This window comes from Dipodomys merriami, unplaced genomic scaffold, assembly GCF_024711535.1.
Source record: "Dipodomys merriami isolate MVZ:Mamm:240054 unplaced genomic scaffold, mDipMer1.0.p SCAF_11, whole genome shotgun sequence".
Lineage (NCBI taxonomy): Eukaryota > Metazoa > Chordata > Mammalia > Rodentia > Heteromyidae > Dipodomys > Dipodomys merriami.
The window spans coordinates 8,913,891-8,934,971 of NW_027202382.1; the positions used below are offsets into that span (position 1 = coordinate 8,913,891).

Here is a 21,081-nt window from a genome sequence, read left to right on the forward strand (position 1 = left end):
AAATAAGATCTGGCCAGCAGCTCACACCTGTAATCCTAGCTACTCAGGAGGCTGGGATCTAAGGGTCACGGTTCAAAGCCAACTCAGGCAGGAAAATCCATGAGACTCTTGTCTCTAATTAATCACCAAAAAAGTCAGAAATGGAGCTGTTCCTTAAGTGGCAGACTGATAGCCTTGAGCAAAATAAATTCACGGATCATGCCCAGGCTCTGAGTTCAAGCCCCAGAAACATAGAAACATGTGGGAGAAGGAGGGGGGGGTCCCCACATACCCACATGCACACAATCACAAACACACAAAACTCTCTGGCCTTTATGTACAGAATTATTTATGCAGCTGACACTCCTTAAAAATAAAGTTGGTGTTTTAGTCATAACAAGTATGCAAAAATAGGCCTACAGACTAAATGATTAAATTCTACTTGGAGGAAGTGCCATCACTGTAGATCATACATGCATTTTAGGCTGATATTAACCTAGTCCAAATGATGCCAGCAAGACAAAGAGCAAAGAAAAGGGTGGAGCTAAAAAACAGCGAAGGAAGCTCAAGGCAATATAATGAAAAGGGGCTAACCTTAGAGCTAAACAGTTTACTTTTCAAAGACAGTACAAGGGCAAAATGCTTTGTGCAAAGAGAAAATTAGTTTCCAAAGTATATGCACTCTACAAAGAGCCAAGTTAATTATTCAAAGCAGAGGCCCATGAATTCCCACAATTTAGTCATTCTATTCTGACACATTCAGGACCAGCGAGCTGCTTCTTATCACTAAGACTTTGATAATTGGCTTAGACATATCAAATAAACTTTCTGGAGAATTCAGTCGTAAGCAGGTATGACATCCTAATAGGGGTTTTATTAGGCCTTTCTCTGTGCAGTAATGTATTAGCAATCACTGTGACATTTTCTGCTCTGGGGGGTTTTGGCCTTGCTCATTTTTTACACTTGCTAGAAAATAAATTTATTCACGGTAGAGATCTAATTCAATACACTACTCTGTTTACCCTGGTTTCTAAAGGAACAGGCCTATCAGAATTAATGAAAAGTGACACATACATCATAGAAGAAAATGTTCTGTCTTCTCATCCAGGCATAACTGAATAGCAAGAATCCCTTCTGATTCTACAAACTTGGGAATTCGGTCAGTGTATCCTGGCTGTCTCTTTCGCTAGTGAGGTTACAGCTTCTCATTCCATATAAGAAAATGAAAGAAAGGAAAATAAAACAGCTGAATCGTATGCATGGATTAAATTTGTCCTCTTTAGCAGCAATTATAGACTTTAAAAGGTCCGCTGAGAAAATGTCTCCTATTGACAGCTTAATGTACTTTTTTTTTTTTTTGGTTGGTCATGGAGCTTGAACTCTGGGCCTGAACGCTGTCCCTCAGCTCTTCTGCTCAAGGCTAGTGCTCTGTTGGAGATAAGAGTTTCACGGAATTTCCTGCCTGGGCTGGCTTTGAACCGAGATTTTCAGATCTCAGCCTCCTGAGTAGCTAGGATTACAGGTGTGAGCCATTAGCACCCGGCTCTTAATGTACGTTTATCATATAAAGAAAGAAACATCAACAGAATCCTTCTCTGAAATTTCTGATAATCGGTGTTTGATATTGTACGACTAGTGTCCCATTTCCACATACATGAGGACAAAGTTGATATGGACAACTCCATCCAAAATCTACAACTCATTGTAACCTTTGATTTATTGTCTCCTCCATTACATAAGTGATTTTTAGCTCCATACATATCACAATTAAGAAGCCTGGCCAAGGGCTTAGTGTCCTTTCAATACACCTTCTCTACCTACTGGATGATTCCTGAAATTCCCCAAACATCGAATGAGATGCTTTTACCAATGTTAAAATGAATTGTTGTATCTATTAGTGCTTAATCAATTATACAAAACCTATGAAGTGAATTTCATTATTTAACAGGTGAAAAAAATTAATCTTGGAAAAAAATGTAACAACCCATCAATGATCCTATAGCGAGGAAGGATAGAATAGCTGTTTGGAATCTAAACATTCTTAATAGAAGCAAGGACTTCCTAATATTCATATCCCTTCAGCGATGAAAGGGATGGTGATTATGCCCTCCTTTACTAAATCCTTAGAGTAATTTTTAGAAATATTATTAACTCACTTTATGTATAAGGAAGCTAGAGCAGCAGCGCGCGCCAGTCCCGCGGGTCTGTGTCTTGCTTCAACAGTGTTTGGACGCCACAGACCTGGGGACTCCTCCTTCCCACCACCAACTACCTCTCCACTCACCAACTCTGACCCTTACCTTCTGCCTCTCCACTCACCACCTCTGACCCTTACCTTCTCGCCCGTCGCCTGCTTCCAGGACCAACCAACACCGTTTTGTTCTGTGGTTAGCGCTGTATTGACTAGCCATGACCTCCCAGATTCATCAGAATTACTCCACCGAGGTGGAGGCTGCCGTCAACCGCCTGGTCAACTTGCATCTGCGGGCCTCCTACACCTACCTCTCTCTGGGCTACTATTTTGATCGCGAAGACGTGGCTCTGGAGGGCATAGGCCATTTCTTCCACGAGTTGGCGGAGGAGAAGCATGAGGGCGCCCAGCGCCTCCTGAAGATGCAGAACCAGGATGTGCAGAAACCTTCTCAGGATGAGGGGGGTAAAACCGTGGAAGCCATGGAAGCCGCCCTGGCCCTCAAGAAGAGCCTGAACCAAGCCCTTGTGGATCTTCATGGTTCTGCTCGCACAGACCCCCATCTCTGTGACTTCCTAGAGAACCACTTCCTGGATGAAGAGGTGAAGCTCATCAAGAAGATGGGCGACCACTTGACCAACCTTCGCAGGCTGGGGGCGGCCCCTCAGGCCCAGATGGGCGAGTCTTTTCCAACGCCTAACCCTCAAACACGACTAGAAAACTCCAGAGTCCAGCAGCCTTTGAGGGCCATCTCTGCCCCGCCTGACATTGGGGTTTCCACCTGAGCTTCTTTCTCTAGCCATTGGGAAACTTCTTAGCGAACCCCCCTGGAGCCGTCCCAAGCCTTGGACCAAATGAAAATAAAGCTTTCTGGAGAAAAAAAAAAAAAAACAACCACCTATGTCTTGGAGAAGTATCTTGTCAAGTATGTAGTATAGCTATGTGCTGGGTACATGCAGGGGTAGAGAGGTTAGGATTCAGTCTAGAAGCTGTTCCCATTCCACACACATTGCCACAAGAGCCCTTGGTATCTATGGGGTAAAAGTAGCATCTGCAGAAAAGAGAATAATGATCCCAACCCTTTCCAGTGTCATCTCTGTACTAATTCCCAGGACCTGTGAATATTCGTTTTTAATCACAAAGGAGAATTAAAGTTTCAGATGCAATTAAGGTTGCTAACCAACTGACCTTGACATGGATTATTTTGTATTACCAAAGTGTGTCCAATGTGATGAAAATGAATCCTTGTCGGCAGAAGGAGGCAGAAAAGAGGGAACCAGAGAGAAGATAACAACTGAAAGATCCTGTCCCATGTGGCTGTCTTTGAAGATGTTCAGGAGCAAAGGAATGTAGCCTCTAGAAACTTGCTAACACAAGAAGAAGGGCTCTCTCTTTAAGAACATCCAGGAGGGATGCAGCCCTTTGGACACCTTAATTTTATTTTATTTTTTATTTTTTATTTTTTGCCAGTCATGGGGCCTGAACTCTGGGCCTGGGCACTGTCCCTCAGCTCTTCAGCTCAAGGCTAGTGCTCTACCATTTGAGCCACAGCACCACTTCCAGCTTTTTCTGCTTATATGGTGCTGAGGAATCGAACCCAGGGCCTCATGCATGCAAGGCAAGCACTCTACCACTGAGCCACCTTCCCAGCCCGACACCTTAATTTTAGACCAGTAAGACTCCTCTCAGAATTCTACCATAACTACACCATGATAAATGTGTGTTGTTTGGGGGGCATTGCTCTATACTAACTCACTAGAGAAAAACAATAGGAGACTAATACAGAATCCCTCCCAGTTAGAGAAAGAACAGAAATTGGCTGAACAATTATACTTGAATGAATTAACCCAGCCACATTTAACTGAAGGATTATATATAAACTCCCTAGGAACTTGAACTAGGCGGGGGGGGGGGGGGGGGGGGGGGGGGGGATGTTTTCTACATTAGTGAAATTTATGTGACTTTCCATTTTCATTTTATAAATGTCTTACAGTAAATGTGAAGTAAAGAAAAGGATGAGAGAAGGGAAAGAAGAAGAGTATTTTTCAAGTTCCATGAATTTGAAGAACTGGAAGAACATACTAGAACAAGACAGTTAAGTAAAAACATCATGCCTTCATCAAGTTGTTGTCAGTACTGAAACTTAACTTCAGTGTCGCAAGCTCTCACGTAGCTATTTTGCTCAAAGATGACACTCTACCACTTGAGCCACCCCTCCACTTTAGGCTTGTTGTGCTGGCTAATTGGAGAGGAGAATCTCACAGGCTTTTTCCGATGGGCTGGCTTTGAACCGAAATCTTCAGAACTCACCCTCCAGAGTGGCTAGGATCACAGAAATGAGTTCCCAGTACCTGGTAACATCAGTGTTTCTAATGAAATGTGGCCTCTGCCACAGGGCAACTGTACCTCTGTTGGAAGTGAATGCTGTCAGAGCACAGGCCCTGCTTCTAACGTATTACCCATGGAAGGCTGCCATTGCTGTCCAGTGAACACATGACCTGTGGACTCTCCACAAGTCATTTGTGGCAGCCACCTTGGTTTCCCGTTTCTGCCCATCTCCCCTGCTATCCTGAAACTTAACTTAGGCTTGTCTCTGGCAACCATGTACTTCATTAGAGGTGGCCTTGATGAATGACTCTTGATTAGTCTTTGTTTATGAGGCTAGTTGCCTTCCTTTTTACAAGAAAGTAGTTGAGAGGAAAGCCTGCAGTCTAATACTGGAAAGGAGGTAGCAGGAAAAATCTACAAGGCTTCCAGACAAGCTTTCACTTGTTCTTCAAAATAGCCCTGAGGAAGGGATGCTTTTTCTTCTGGTTTTAGATACTGCCCCCCTCCCCCGGAACTGCTGAAGAAAGTAGCATACATTGAGGGACAAGCCTAGCTGGGCATGATTGTATACACCTGGAATCCCAACACATGAAAAGGTGAGACTGGAAGAGGGCAAGTTTAAGATGGGAGGGGGTGGGAAGGAAGAGACAGAGACAAACATCTATCACCAAGGAAGAGAAAGGAGGGGAGGGGAGGGGAAGGGAGGGAGGAGGGGGAAATGAAGGTATGGCTCAAGAGCACCATCCTGAACAAAAAAAGCCAAGAAAGACATGAAACACTAGTTCAAGCCTCAGTATGGAAAAAGGGAGAGAAGGAGGGAGGGAGAAAGAAAGGAGGGAGGGAAAGAAGAGACTCGCAACCTATATAAATGATCTCTTAATGTAAAAAATCCTATTGGAGCCAATATCCTATCTAATCAATGTTAGAACATATAAGATTGCCAATAAGATTGTCAACTGCTCTTCCAAGGGAGGGGACAGGCAAATGTAAAATAAGAAAAATGATTGAACGTCAGTTGCTTCTTGGAAGACCTGAGTGTGTAGTCTTTGAAATATGTATGGCTTTCCTTTTATAAGGTGGTCAATATTGTGCTACTATTAAAACATAATGTAAAGTTCACTTATCACTCATTTTTATTTTCCCCTATGACTTGGACTTTCTCTTATGAGCTATTATAAGTATTTATTTCCCATGGCTCTGCTAAAAGATGAAAAAAAATCATAATTACAACCAAGTTCAGACATCATATAGAATAATAATGCAGTTTAAAATCTTTACTAGAGTGCTACCTCATTATACACAGATGGTGTCTATATGATGGGTAGCATGCTCATGGGATCAAGCAGCTGGGCTGACTGACTTTTGGCAAAACTTCATTTCGGGGATTCAGTAGGGAGTTTTTGGCCTTTGCATATTCCAGAGTTCAGCAAAGTATCATTTGAGCTCTGTCCTAAACCATAAAAGAGGCCAAGATGACTGCATGCACAAAATCCAGCTGGGCCTTTCCCTCGGATCTTGTAAGTCATCTCAAGCTCTTCCACCAAAGTCCATAAAAGCACATTTTCTCACTTCCACTTTTCATTACTGTCTTTTCATAGGTTCGTAGTTTTAAAAATAAATATTCATTACCTCTGCATGTTAGCCCTTCCTCAACCGATTTTTACTTACCTTTCTAGATTTATGTCATATTCCCAAAGACCATACCCCAGTCAAATTACATTTGTTCCTTCTATTTTCCTATTACAGCCCATCAATAGCTTCTGTGTTCCCAATGGAAACATCCTAGCAGCAGACCCAATTCAAACTATTCATTTTTATCAGAAGAAAATGCCAGAATTACCAGGAATGGAAAACAATGTATGCCTTTGCTACCTCACAACTACCCTTAAACTGATGACTGAGTTTTTCTATGGTTTCATGGGCTGGCTAGATAGTTCATCTGCTGTTTGTTTCCTATGGTCCTTGTGCAGCTGCACAAAGCTGGAGGACCAGCTAGAAAGAAGAAGATCTAAAATGATCACACACCTGTAGAAGTTGTCATTATTTTAGGCAAGGATAGCTCACATCTTCTGTGGCTTAGGTTCCAGCAATCTTATTTATACAGTAGTCTGAAGGCACTGGTCTAAAACAGTGAAAGGGAGTGGAGCATGATAAAAGGGACGACATTGGTCAAGACACATTATACTCACAAACTGACATGTTGAATTGAAATCCCTTCGTACAACTACTGAAAGATAATAAAAATAAATTTTTAAAAGTAAATAAATTAAAATTAAAATATAACAGAAAAAGAAGAGGAAAGCTGAATCTACTAGACTTCTTGAGGCTTAGACTCTGAAACTCACACACTGTCACTCTCACTACACTCTATGAATTAAAGTGAGTAACAAAACCAGCCCAGGTTCAATGGTATGAAGAAATACGCCTCTGGGATACATTCTAAGATGGGAGACACATTGTGGTCATAGCACACATTAAATCTGTCACACAAGCCTATGACTCCCTAGAATGCTTCTGCCTAAGGATACGACAACATCCAGGGATGATGCAGATGGACGTATCAAGTAAAACACAACCAGGTCATGACAAAGCTGCCTTACTGCTGCTGAATATGGTCCTGAGGGAAGAGCAGAAAGTTGACTGTTCAGACAGATCTACCCATGTTAGCAGGAAATGAGGACCATCCCCATGATCCTGAGTCTTCTTATCTGCTTTTTATACCACCCAATTCAGTGTCAGTATGCCAAGATGTGGCTAGTGCCCTAAAAACTGAACATACTAATCAAACACTTATGTAAACATTTTTCTAACTTACAAAGATAAGGAGTCCATTAGAGACTTTGATTGCTTGATCTCCTGCTGTAAAAAATGAAGATCTATTCAAAGTATAACTTGAATAAATGAATATGGTCAAGTTTGAGGATCCATGGGATATAGTGGAAAAAAACAATGCTGGATTTAAATCCTGCTCCTGCCAATTACTAACTACTGACTTTGAAGAAAATTCTCTTTATGCCTCTTTTTCCATACATTTACCTGAAATGTTACCAGAAGTTAGAAAATAACTGAGCTTGGCAGCATATACCTGTAATCCAACTGTAATCTCAGGAGAGTGAGAGAAAATGATCTCAAGTTAGAGGCTAGCTTGTTGGAAGGAAGGTAGGAATGAACAAGAAAGGCAGGAAAGAAGGAACGAAGGAAGGAAAAGAAGGATTAGGAAAGATCCTACAATATAGTAGTATGTAATAAATAATTACTAAAAACTTTAGAAGAATATTATTGTCAGACATTAATAAATATATAATTTAATGTCAAATAATCTAATCTTGAATTTCTAGATCAAACTGTAAGGACACCCTGTTGATAGTTAATCTTGATTTTCTACTTGATTGGATTACAAAATGGCTAAAAGATGTGTAAAGCATATCAGTAGTACTGATTAGATAACAAAGGCTCTGAGGATTTAATTAGGAGGCTTGAACTCTGGGCCTGGGTGCTTTCCCTGAGCTCTTCATCTCAACGCAAGCACTCTACCACTTGAGCCACAGTGCCACCTCCAGATTTCTGGCAGTTAATTGGAGATAGGAGTTTCACAGACTTTCCTTGGCTGGCTGGCTTTGAATTATGATCCTCAGATCTCAGCCTCCTGAGTAACTAGGACTACAGGCATGAGCCATCGGCTCCCTGCTTAGAGTGTATAGTCTTTATAGAACTCTTACTGTGTATATGGAAGATTCTGTGTTTGACATAAAAAGAAAATGAGACTGAATCTCCAAGCCTTTGGGGATGAGGAGATGAAGTCATGATCATATGGTTGATAAATTGAAGAAGAAGAGCTAGCATCTGGGACTTCTGACTCTCAGTCTAATTTCTTCATTTCAATAAATATTTTCTAAGTCAAGAAAAATGGATAATTTCCATATGGTTTCCATTTCTCCTGGAGGACAAGTTTTGTTCTTCTCCAATAAATCCAGAAGTTGTTGAAAATAAATTGTCTGTTTGGTTTTCCAAATAGAAAGGGGAAAGTTGGAACTAAACTGCACCTTAGCAGAAATGTGACAGGAAATATGACCTTGTGGTTAAGATTCTAGGCTCTACTAGGCACTGAAGTTCACTAACTGCCTGAATCACATATTAAAATGACTCCCCAGCCTCATGCTTATCTGTAAAGAGAAAGGAACATGCTATGAAACTTTACACAAAAAGTTCCCACTGCATAACAAATACTCAATAAATATAAACCATGGTTACTCAATTTATACCTTTCTCTGCCAAATTTTCTTAACTAATCACATTGGAAAATACATGGCAGTTATTTAAGCAACATGAGATTGTAGAGCAGAGTTCCTGCTGTTTTCAGAATCATCCATGGTTCTCACATTTGGTTCTCTAAGTCACCTGTTGCCAAAAGAGAAGATAGAAAGCTTATTCCTTTGATTATTACCTTCAAAGAATAATACAGGGAGTTTCAAACATGTCCATTTATGTGTACAGTGCATCTTTATCAGAGTCATTTTCCCATCATTCTCCCCCTCCTTCCTTCCCTTTCCTCCACTAGTTTCACATATGTACATTGATTATCATGACTGTATTTGCCTACCACCCTTCTCTCCATTTGTCCATCCCTTTCCCATTAGCCTCCACTCCTCTCAGACAAAACATTTTTGACTTCCTAATACCCTTTTTGTTAAACTCTCTGTGAATTGTTCAGAGGAGTTATACCACAGAATCTCACTCCCTGGGATGATACTGATCAAGATGCATTGTACTCATAAACTAACATGTTGAAATTAAAACTCCTTTGAACAACTAAAGATAATTTCTAAGTTCAAAATAAGCTGGGGGCTGGTGGCTCACACCTGTAACCCTAGCTACTCAGGAAGCTGAGATCTGATGATGCAGTTTCAAGGTAGCCCAGGCAGGAATGTCTGTGAGACTCTATCTCCAATTAACAACTAGAAAACCAGAAGTAGAACTGTGGCTCAAAGTAGTAAAGCACTAGCCCTGGGTGAAAAAGCTCAGGGATAGTGTCCAGACCCTTAGAGTTCAAGCACCCCATGACCAACAACAAAAAGTTCAAATTTTATCACTCCTATATATGCCATGCTTTAGTTAGATCATAGATGTGTGTATATATGAATATATGTATGTGTATATGTTTATATACATATATGACCCTTTTGTGTTTACATATATGATTCATATGTGAGAAAGTGTGTGCCCTTTGTCATTCAGAACCTGGCTTACTTCACTTAATACAATGCTTATTCTAAATAATAGAAATAAAAATTAAAAAGGAACATGTTACTCTGAACATTTTAATTTCTTATGTTCAAACAGGAAAAAAAATCCTGTGTCTCCAAAAAACTGATCTAGAAGATTAGGATTATATATTTGGTCTTTCAATGATATGTGTTTATGCTAATTTATGAAGGTACATTCTGTTGATTACAAACGAAATTATTTTGCTTGGCAGTCAAGTACAGGAAGACAAATATCAAATCTCAGTAGCTACACTTCCAGCGGTTTTCCAAAGATAAAAGATAATTCCCAACTAAATAGCGTTACTTTCGAGATAAAAGTCAACTTTTAAGAGCACCATGTTAAATAGGAGAAGCCAGGTTTATTCCCTAAGTTTCCAATAATTGGGAGTTGAATAATATTTATTAAAAGAACCTGTGCAGTATGTTGAAATTGACAGGAGTGGTGCTTTTGGGCTCAGCATGATGCTAATATCTGTAATTAAGGAAATGCTTAAAGAGCATCTGCAAAGTGAGTGTTTAGTTTGACAAATCTCTTTGCAAGTAAATTAAGTGAGTTTCATTATTTGTTTTCCACCAAAGATGCAAAAAAAAAGAGCATAAAGGACATATGGCATCACCTCTGTTCATGAATCTTCATGACTCCTAAACCCTATCATCACCATTGTCATTACTGGAATCACTTCTACAGCTTCTTCCGTCATCACCCACAACCTCACTTCCTCTAACACTTCACCTCTACAATCTCCAGTACTTCTAAGACCACAGACACAATCAGTTCTACCACCAATGATACCAGCTTAACCACCAGTATTGCCAACTCCACCACTACCACCATCCCAATCCTCAAAGCCATCTCCACGGTTCCCAGCATCACCAGTACTACCTTATCATTGATACCATGTCTACCACCCCATCATCCCAATCACTACCATCTTCTCCCAGATACTACAGACCCCAGTAGTTATTCTTCTTTCAATTCAAATTGTTGAGCTGGGACCAATGTCAATAATACAATTCAATTAGCAATCAACCGATTTTATATAGGATTAAACCCAAACTAAATTTCTGCCAAACTGCTCATATCTTAGTGTAGAAATTAATAGGATATTTTGGTGGGATTTTTTTTGGCGGGGGAGGTCTGTCTCTGTCTGTGTGTCTGTGTGTTTGCCAGTCCTGGGGCTTAAACTAAGAGTCTAGGTGTCATCCCTGAGCTTTTGTGCTCAAGGCCAGTACTCTACCACTTGAACCACATCTTCACTTCCAGCTTTTGAGTGGTTCATTGTACATAAGAATCTCATGGAATTTCCTGCCTAGGCTGGGTTCATCCAAATCAACATCCTCAGATCTCAGCCTCCTGAGAACTAGGATTACAGGTACAAGCTATCCATCCCCAGCCTTCTTGTTTTGTTTTGTTTTTATCCAATTTGTTGGATAAAAAAATGTAGGTTTTCTTGTTTTGTTTTGCTTTTATCCAATTTGTTGGATAAAAAGAATGTAGGTTTTGTTGTTCTGTTTTGTTTTTATCCAATTTGTTGGATTAAAAAATGTAGGTTTTTTAAAAAGTAAAAAAAAAAAAAAGTAGGTTTTTTTTTTTTAACATTTTCACCATTTTTATTCCCCAGTTTTTATCCCTTCCTCTGCTCTCACAATATATTCCTGTAAGCAAGAGGACAAAGCTTAGGTTTAAGATAAAACTAAATCGTTCACATATTTGGTCATATTTTTAATAACAATAGAAAATTTAATGAGAAAACATAATACTTCTTTCAAAGTAACCATGTCAAATCACAATATCCAAAAAACTCAGGATCAGAAGGCTACATAGAAACACCTACTTTGAATGATCATTATTCACATGTAAATAAACTAACACTGAAATGCATTAAACATTGGGATAATACTAATGCTGTTCCTGCAAAATATGTTATTCGGATAAATTTTTTTCTAGTGATTTAACACAAGCTTGCACACAAAATGTCTTCTCATCATTTAGAATTTCCCCACCTCCAATTTGCTCATGTAAAAAAAAAAATTTTTTTTGTTTTTTTTGTTTTTTGGGGGGGGTCCAGTCGTGGGGCCTGAACTCTGGGCCTGGGCGCTGTCCCTCAGCTCTTCAGCTCAAGGCTAGCGCTCCACCACTTGAGCCACAGCGCCACTTCCGGCTTTTTTCTTTTTGCTTATGTGGTGCTGAGGAATCGAACCCAGGGCCTCAGGCATGCAAGGCAAGCGCTCTACCACTGAGCCACCTTCCCAGCCCCCCCCCCAAAAAAAACTTTTATCACCTAAATTCTCAGGTGGATCAATGTATGCATTACAGCCAAAAGTACTTTACCATCAACAACAAGTCAATCCTAGTTCAAAGTGTTGCATTATAAAATGTTACTTGATGAGGTGGTATTGGAAGATTTAAGAAAGTGGGGGATGGTGGTCATATTCCATCGATGCTAAAGAATAGTTCTAGATATCTTTCATGGACAACTCTATCCTCAACCTACTCTCTACCTCTGGTTAGGGTTCTGCATCCCAGAACAGAGATCCACGCTGTCTGGTAATCTGACAAAGCCCATTATCTGGGCTTCCTTGCCAACTGGTGGCCAGTTTTTTTAGATCTAGCCAGTGAGAGACAATGGAAAGAGAAATTGAGGCATCTCTTCCTTCTCCTTGTCAACTTCAGTCTAATGTCTGCCACTATCCAGCTGTTGCCCGGCAAGCCCTCCCCAACGTGGCTCTAGCTGTCACTGGACACCCATGTTATTTCTTTTCCTTGTTTCCTCAGTCGTTTTGTTTATATCAAACAATCGTTTTTGCTGTGTCTGGGTGCCTCAACATATCTCACCCTGATCACACACTTGGAAGTAATCGCTCTATTATGATCCCTTAATTCTAGCCATCTAGGATGAATTGTACCTCCTGATAATACTCTGATTGAAACAGCAATGAAAACAAGACATGGATCTTAGGCTGTCCTTGTATATAACTTTAATCTAGTGTATAGATTAAATCACTTCAGCAGCCTGAAAAACCTAGCATTAAGGTACATACAGACAAGGTTGGTTTTTTTTTTCCCCCTGATATATCTCTCTACTTTTAGCTCCACCTCCTGGCCTTGAATTTATATAATACAAAGGAAATTTAAGGCTGCATTCTAATGTGTTTACCTTAAGCCACAAAGGGATTCTGAGTACTCTTTCTACTTAGACAGAGAAGAATGTGCATGTGGAATATCCTTATATAAACCTCTTGAGAATCTAGGCATGGTGCACAGTGAGAAAGGAAACTGCAATATTAAAAACTCTTACATTTTTATAATACTATAACTTCTAAGACACTTTTATATTCTTCATATTACTTGGTTTAAGTAGTGCATAATTAGGAGATCAGACTGAAATAGACGGAATGGAAAAGGCAAAGAGGGTAAAGAGAACATTGAATAAAGTTGCATTGTAAGAAAAAAAAGTAAATAACATTTGGAGAGTAAGTATACAGAGCAATCTCATCTAATGCAATTGTCCCAATTCTCGTTTAAAAAAATAACTATAAAGCAATTTTCTTTTAATCAAAACCTATTTTTCCATTGACTTACATTACAAAGCCAAAGACGTTTTCCCCATAGGAAATATTTTAGCCCTAAGTCTAAATAAAATTCACATTTAACAATGCAACAGGCCTCTCTAAAGTCCATTATCTAAAGGAAACGCTGTAGTTTTCTGACAAAACAGTAATCACACTTAAGATAATTCAGAAAATACAGTCTTTACAATAACATTCCCTTAAGGAAAAATCCACATAGAAAACAGAAGTAAAATTATCTGGAAGGGCTTTAATATAAAACTGCTACACAATTTTTTCAAAGATGTTCTTATTTAAATATAGTTGTCACTGTTGTAGAGTACCATTTGAAGGACTTTGGTAATGTTCCCCTCAAATTTTTTTTAGTTTGCTATTGGATATTTCATTCCCAATATCTTATTCCTTTAGATTCAAAACTTAACTTCTTTCAAGCTAAAAAAAAAAAAAACTTTCAAAAGAATATTTGTTAGGCCTTAGAAGCCATGTTCTACAAATCGTAATCTTCAGAGCATATCTATTAGAACCACCAGGGATGCTTATAAAATGCAAATTTTTACCCTTACCCTACACCCTGGAATAAACATCCTAGAGACTGGTCTGTGAGTCTGAAACCTAAAGTTCCCAAGGGCAGGTTAACATTTAAAAAAATCACTACTTACTGTAAAGATTATCCAACTATTTCCCATTGTTCTCCCACAGAAGGGAAGAATATTGGCCTGTCCTGTGTATATTCTGGGCTGTGGTGCACACATGTTCTTTATTCTTGGTGATGCTAGGCTCCTATAAGAATGCAATCACAATATCGTCCAGCTGCAGGAGCTTTACAGATTGTAAGATATTCTTTATTCATTCTACTTTAATCTTCATAGCAGTTCTGGCTGGGTTCTTTTTACATCAATCTCTATAGGAAAAAATGGACTTTCAGATAAATTAAATCTTTCTCAAAATTATATATAACTGAGATTCCAAACTAGATCTTCCAATACTCATGTTCCAAATTTGGCTTATTCTCACTTGAAAAGCTAAATAGCCCTTAAAACAGGGAAAGTGGAAAAAACATGAATGAGGCTCAGACTGAAGTCCCAAATAATCAAAAGATGAAAACGCAAATGAGATTAAGAAATCCTTATGTTGGACATTTACAAGTCAAAGTAAATTCCACTGACTCTCCATAGCTCAGCCAGATTGTGATACTACAAAAACACTTGACTCAAATCAGAGGGCAACAGAACATTGGCTGTTTATAGACATTTAATTTTACACTAAGCAATAAGGATCTTTTCTCAGTCTAATGTGGAATTGTATATGTCTGCTGTGGACAGAGAATCGTGAAAAAGGATACATTTTGACTTAGAAAAATATATCATCTGCCCCCTCTACTTTATTAAGCAAAACTCTAAATATGCATAATATCAAGAGCACAGTGCAACAATCCCATGCATGCCACCATCAAACAATTATTAAAATTACATCATTCTTAGGAGGAAAAAAAGTTCATTTCATTAAACCTCCTTCAAATCATATAACACTGTGTAAATTCAGAATTCCCTGCCACATATTTTTAAATATTTCCTAAATTAAGAAGCACGTGTATATTAACAAATTTACACACACATTTTTAAGGGGAAATGAATGGTTTCCCTTGAGGGGATGCATACAAAGTATCTGCTTACAGCTCAAAAACGTGTGCCTGTTCACAATCTGTTTGATGGTAGGCATTAATGGTCAGAAAAAAATAAAATTCAGTCCTTACGAGATGTCCTGTCTTTAAGCAAAATGTATGCCATTTACTTGGAAGCCATGTAACAGATGCGGATGTAAAAGGAAGTAACCAGTTATAAAGCACTAGGGGGAAGCTGTACAGATGTCCCTGTTCTTAATGTGTTACTATGCGGATCCAATTTATCTCACTGCAATGATCTCCGACTTCAGGAAACTTCTTCAGATTATACATCACCCACACCCTATCTTACAAAGCTTTTCATTATTAAAGAAGAAGAAGGGAGGGAGGGAGGGAGGGAGGGAGGGAGGGAGGGAGGAAGGAAGGAAGGAAGGAAGGAAGGAAGGAAGGAAGGAAGGAAGGAAGGAAGGAAGGAAGGAAGGAAGGAAGGAAGGAAAGGAAAGGAAGGAAGGAAGGAAGGAAGGAAGGAAGGAAGGAAGGAAGGGAGGGAGGGAGGGAGGGATAAAAGACCACATTCTCCAACCTGGCCATTCATGAACACAAAGTGGTGTGTCCTGTACACATTAAATCTGATGAGCAAGAGGAGGAGAGCTACTTGGAGGACCTTCATTCAAGGATATAGAATACAAAGCCATGTGTGGGCCAGGATTAGGCCCCTGGAAAAAGGCCATTTCTAAGATCTCCTTGTGCCTTAGTTCCTTCATTACACCAGGATCCTGACATTGCTTCATTGTGACAAAGACAAAAGTATGTTCTTTTTGCTTTCCCAGAAGTCTAGCTTTCTATAGATTACCATATATTGACTACTTGCTTTGTGCCAGGAACTCAACTAAATCTTTTATGTATAAAGATTATCTTACTTCACTTATACAATCCTTCCCATTAAGTGCTGATAATGGATTTCAGATATTAGGATGTTGAAGTTCAACTGTAAGTAATTTTGCAACTTTAAAAATGGTTTGCACCTGTAACTCTAGCTACTCAAGAGTCTGAGATCTGAAGATCATGGTTCCAAGCTAGCCCATATAGGAAAGTCCATGAGACTCTTATCTCTAGTTACCCATGCAAAAAGAGACCATAAGTGGGGCTGTGATTCAAGTGGTAGAGGACTAGCCTTGAGCAAAAAAAGCTCAGGAACAGCCTCTAGGCCCTGAGTTCAAGACATAGGACCCACAGGAAAAATTTAAATTTAAATTTAAAAAAACTAACAGAAGTGGAGGTGAGGTTCAATTGGTAGAGCATCAACCCTGGGTGGGAAAAAAAAAGCCCAGTGAAGCCTGGGTTTCCAAGTTCAAGCCCTAGTCTTGGCACAGGGAACAAAAAAACTGGCGATCTACAGTGTCCCAGTATCCATGGTGGCTGAATAAACATTGACTAGCCCATATTCTGAAAGTCTACATCCATTTAAAAGATGAAATATGAAGAATGCACTGATGGCTATCTGGGTGTTGATGAAAGAAAAATTGCAAATAGTAGTATTATACTAGGTGTGTGCATGTACACTGAAAGATTTGGAAATTATAAGTACCTATAGATTCTTTGAAATATTTAATTTTTTAACTATTATCAGATGAAAGAATAAAATCATTCCATTGAAACACTGAGTCCTTGCTCTTTCCTACTCAAAAGCCAAAGGTCTGGTCTCACCCTGCTCATCTTTGGCAAGTACATCCAAGTGTGTTTTATGGGAGACACAGGACTAGTCTTGGTTCAGAAATTGCTTAAAGTGTACAATGGGAACTTTCTCTCTGGGATCCCACGACTTAGTGTACATTTCTCATCACAACAATATCTCTAATGGAACCATTTGGATTTCACCCTCACTTGCCCCTGATATCCTCAAGAGGAGTAATCATACTTCTTTTCTCTGGCCCATGACATCTGTTTAATAAATACTTGACGAATTCATGAGTGAACGAAAGGAATGAATGATGGATGGATAACAGTTAACTTCAAAAGCTGCTGATGTGTTCAAAACCCTCATCGCTGAACTATAATAGCTGATTGAAATTCAACCAATGCCTCAGCTACAGCTACTGATATTGGAAAGAGCTCTGTGCCATTAAAAAAAATGTGGGCTTTTGGGCTATGCACTGGACTTAAATCCTGGATTTACTCAGAGGGACAGAGGATGCATGCTTTCTCTCATGTTTGTGCATATATACAAACATAGTAACTAAAGTATGATATGGGCAAGGGAGGATTCCAATCACGCAGCTCCTTTGACCAACTCAGTTGTTCAAAAATGAATACCCAGGAAGCTGAAACATGTGTCGTCAGGAGGGGAGAGTGTAAGGGAAAGCATTAATGAATAGAGAGAAAGGGTGGGCAAATGCAGTTAGAACACTCCATGTGCATATGTGAAAATTAAGAGGACAGGGAGGATTGGGAGAGATGAGGGGAATGATGGAAGGGGTGATTTTAATCATGACGTACTGTACTCACCACGAGACATGTTGAATTGAAACCCCTTTGTACAATTAGTTAACAATAATAAATGAATGAATCCTAGATGTCACAGTTAGCTGTTCTGTGGGGAAATGTCTCCATTTCTCTGATACTTAAGAGTCTCTACTAAATGTGTAGGATAATCCTGCACTTTCAAGTTGGCTGTGAGGATGAAATTGGATAAAGTATGCATCCTAACTGACACATTGTAGATACTCAATGAATATTCAATATTTCCTGTCGTCATGTAGTTTACTGTCTGTTAGGTGAAGATATTTGACTGAGCACAGGAGTACAAAAGCTGCTGACCTAGCACTACTTGCTCCGAGATGGTGAAGTCCCTAACTCCTCCAGGAGGTCGGATGGATCTCCTGGGTACACTGTCTTACAAGTCATCAGTTAGAGCAGAAAGAACAGCATAGGTGCAAAGTAGCTCCAAAAACCAAAAGTTGAACTTGATTTAACATAATCCAAGATACTGTCCATCTGAACACTTGTGCCTCACATTTGTTATCCTGTAATTTTAGCTACTCAGGAAGCTGAGATCTAAACGGCCGCTCAAAGGCAGCCTGGGTAGCAAAGTCTATAAGACTCTATCTCCAATTAATGAGCAAAATGTCAGACAGGAGGTGTGCCTCAAATGGTAGAGCACCAACTTGTGAGCAAGCAAGCTGAATGAGAGCACAAAGCTCTGAGTTCAAGCAAAAAAAAGTTTATCTGGGTTGCAAAAATAAGAAAGACAATATTTGGGATTCTGACACACTATTACAGATGTAGAGCTTAGAACAAGCTTTCTTGAGGGAGGAAGAGACAACTCAACAGAAAGTTATACACACATTACTCTTTCACATAGCAATTGTTTGTCTAACAATTTATACTATGAAACACCTTCAGAAATGAGCAATTCTATATGAAAATGTAGAATTTTATTCCTGTTTGCAAAAATTAAAAAATCAGCAACAACCCAAATCAATGGAAAAATGCTTAAATAAATTAGGACACATCCTCCAATAGTGTCCATTGAAGCTTTTAACATGAAATACATCTATACTTCCATGACAAAAAAAAGAAGTGAAAAAAAGAAGTGTTAGAGTAAAATAAGCCTGTTTTTAAAAAGGAAATTAATAGCTGGGCACCAGTGGCTCACGCCTGCAATCCTAGCCAGGAGGCTGAGATTTGAGGATCACGGTTCAAAGCCAGCCCAGGCAGGAAAGTCTGTGAAACTGTTACCTCCAATTAATCACCAGAAAACCGGAAGTGGCGCTGTGGCTCAGTTGGAAGAACACTAGCCTTGAGCTGAAGAGCTCAGGGACAGCTCCCAGGGTCAGAGTTCAAGTCCCACAACTGACACCAAAAAGAAAAAGGAAATTAATAACAATATAATATTTCATAGAAAAACCCTGAGAAATACATTCCAAATTATTCTATGCAGGGGCTGGGAATGTGGCTTATTGGTAGAATGCTTGCCTAGCATGCATGAAGCCCTGAGTTCGATTCCTCATAAACAGAAAAGGCCGGAAGTGGCACTGTGGCTCAAGTGGTAGAGTGCTAACCTTGAGCAAAAAGAAGCATTAGGGACAGTGCCAGGCCCTGAGTTCAGGACTGGCAAAAAACAAAACAAAACAAATTATACTATGCTAGAATACATTCCAAATTATTCTATGCTTTGAAGATTTCACTTTTCACTATATGAATTTCTTCATAATTTAAATATCCTACACAAACATGCACTTCTTTGGTAATTACACAACAAACATTTTTTTGGTTTGGGTTTTTTTTTTTTTTAATCTAAGCTACAAATGGAAGAAAGGGGAAATCTAGGACAAAGTCTGGCTTTGTTGAAGCCTTAAATGATCCTTTTCGATGATTGTAGTCTCCAATGCCATTTGACCTTTAGCCAGAGAAATGACAGTGCCCTATAATTCTATTAGCTAACCTGATAGGTCTGACTGATGGTAAACGAGCAGAAGAAAATCTAGAATGGTCTTTGCTTTTTTTTTTCAAAATGAACAAAAGGCTAATATACAACCTGGCTGTGAAATATGTAATTGGAAAAAGTATTGCCCCTTGGTTAAAGAAGTGACCTCCAATGGGCAATAACTCCTTTAGATTGAACATTTTGTTACAATTGTCCACTGAAACTTAAAGAGGTTATTTCCTTGATCTGCAGGGCATTCATTTTCTACCATAAGCATCCCACAGTGTAATGTATATACCCTACATGTAGAAGATTAATAGCATTTCTCTAGTGCTTTCCCCCTGAACTACTTGATACAAGTGGTGTTCGTTGAAATTATTTGATCTGAATCACTGTTGAGCCTCAGCATTCAAGCATTCCTCCCTATTCTCTCTTATTTCTACTACTATTTACATACTTTTATTTTAAAATTCACTCTATCCAGTTATAATTGAAAAAACACTAATATAAAATGTTTCCCACATACCAAGTTGATAACAAAATATAGGTTTTTTTTTAAAAAGAGCAAAAGGACAAACTCTAGGTTTGTGAGTACACACTTAGGCACTGTTGGGGTGTGTAAAGTAGCACACTTTTCCTAGGAGATAGTTTGACAATATGTATCAAGATGGCAAATGCTAATTCCTATTACCCAGCTATCCTACATAGGAGTAAAATGATATGTATTTAGTGAAAATCTAGAAGGAACCAATATTATCACCAGTACAGGATAGGCCACAACCATAAAATATTCAGACAATAGAAGATTAGCTCTGGAATAAAATGGGAGGGATAATATCTCCTTCAAATTCATATCTACCTAAAACCTCAGAATATGACTTTATTTGAAAATTGGAATGTTTTCAGATATAACGAAGAACCTTGAGATAAAATCCTGAGGTTAACTAAAATCCAGTATTTATTTTATTTTGTGCCAGTACTTAGAGCTTAAACTCAGTTCCTTAGCTTTTTCACTCATGCTGGCAATCTACCTCTTGAGCCACAGCTTTACTTCCAGCTTTTTTACTGGTTAATTGGAGATAGAAGTCTCACAGACTTTCCTTCCTAGACTAGCTTTGAGCCAAGATCCTCAGATTTCAGCTTCCTGAGTAGCTAGAATTACAGGCATGAGCCACCAGTGCTGAGCCAAATGATGTCTTTCTTTTAAAAAGAAGAGGACACAAGGAGGTACCAGGCATTCACGTGTGAGACAGAGGAATAGATAGGAGTAACATAGCTTCATACCAAGAACTGCCAAGAACGTTTGTATCCAAGAGAACTAGGAAGGGGCTAGAGTCTCCAGAAGGAATCAACCCTGTCACATTAATCACATACTTTCAGTCTCCTGATTGTGTGAATGTAAATTTTAAGTCACTTAGTTTGGGGCAACTTTTGAGGGGCATCTCAAGGTATGATTACTGTCTTCATTTTACTCTCAAAGAAAATAAAGTTCCAAGAGGTAAAGTTACCTGACCAAGAAGTAGCCTTTAATTGACCAGGAAATGAAATTCAAATGGAGGTCTACATGGTTGGCATGATATCATATGACCCTCCCAAAGGGAAAACTATGAATGTGAGTATTGTGAACAGGAGCACTTATCTAGATAGATGGGCATGCTACCAGCAAAGGCCAGGTGTCCTAAAGAGGACACCTGCATTTCTA

The 21,081-nt window shown here is 39.2% G+C and overlaps 1 pseudogene; it reads left to right on the plus strand.

Moving 5' to 3' along the window:
• Positions 1-2,388: 2,388 nt before the first annotated feature.
• On the plus strand, positions 2,389-2,887 carry LOC138816007 (ferritin light chain pseudogene; annotated as a pseudogene).
• Positions 2,888-21,081: the final 18,194 nt, after the last annotated feature.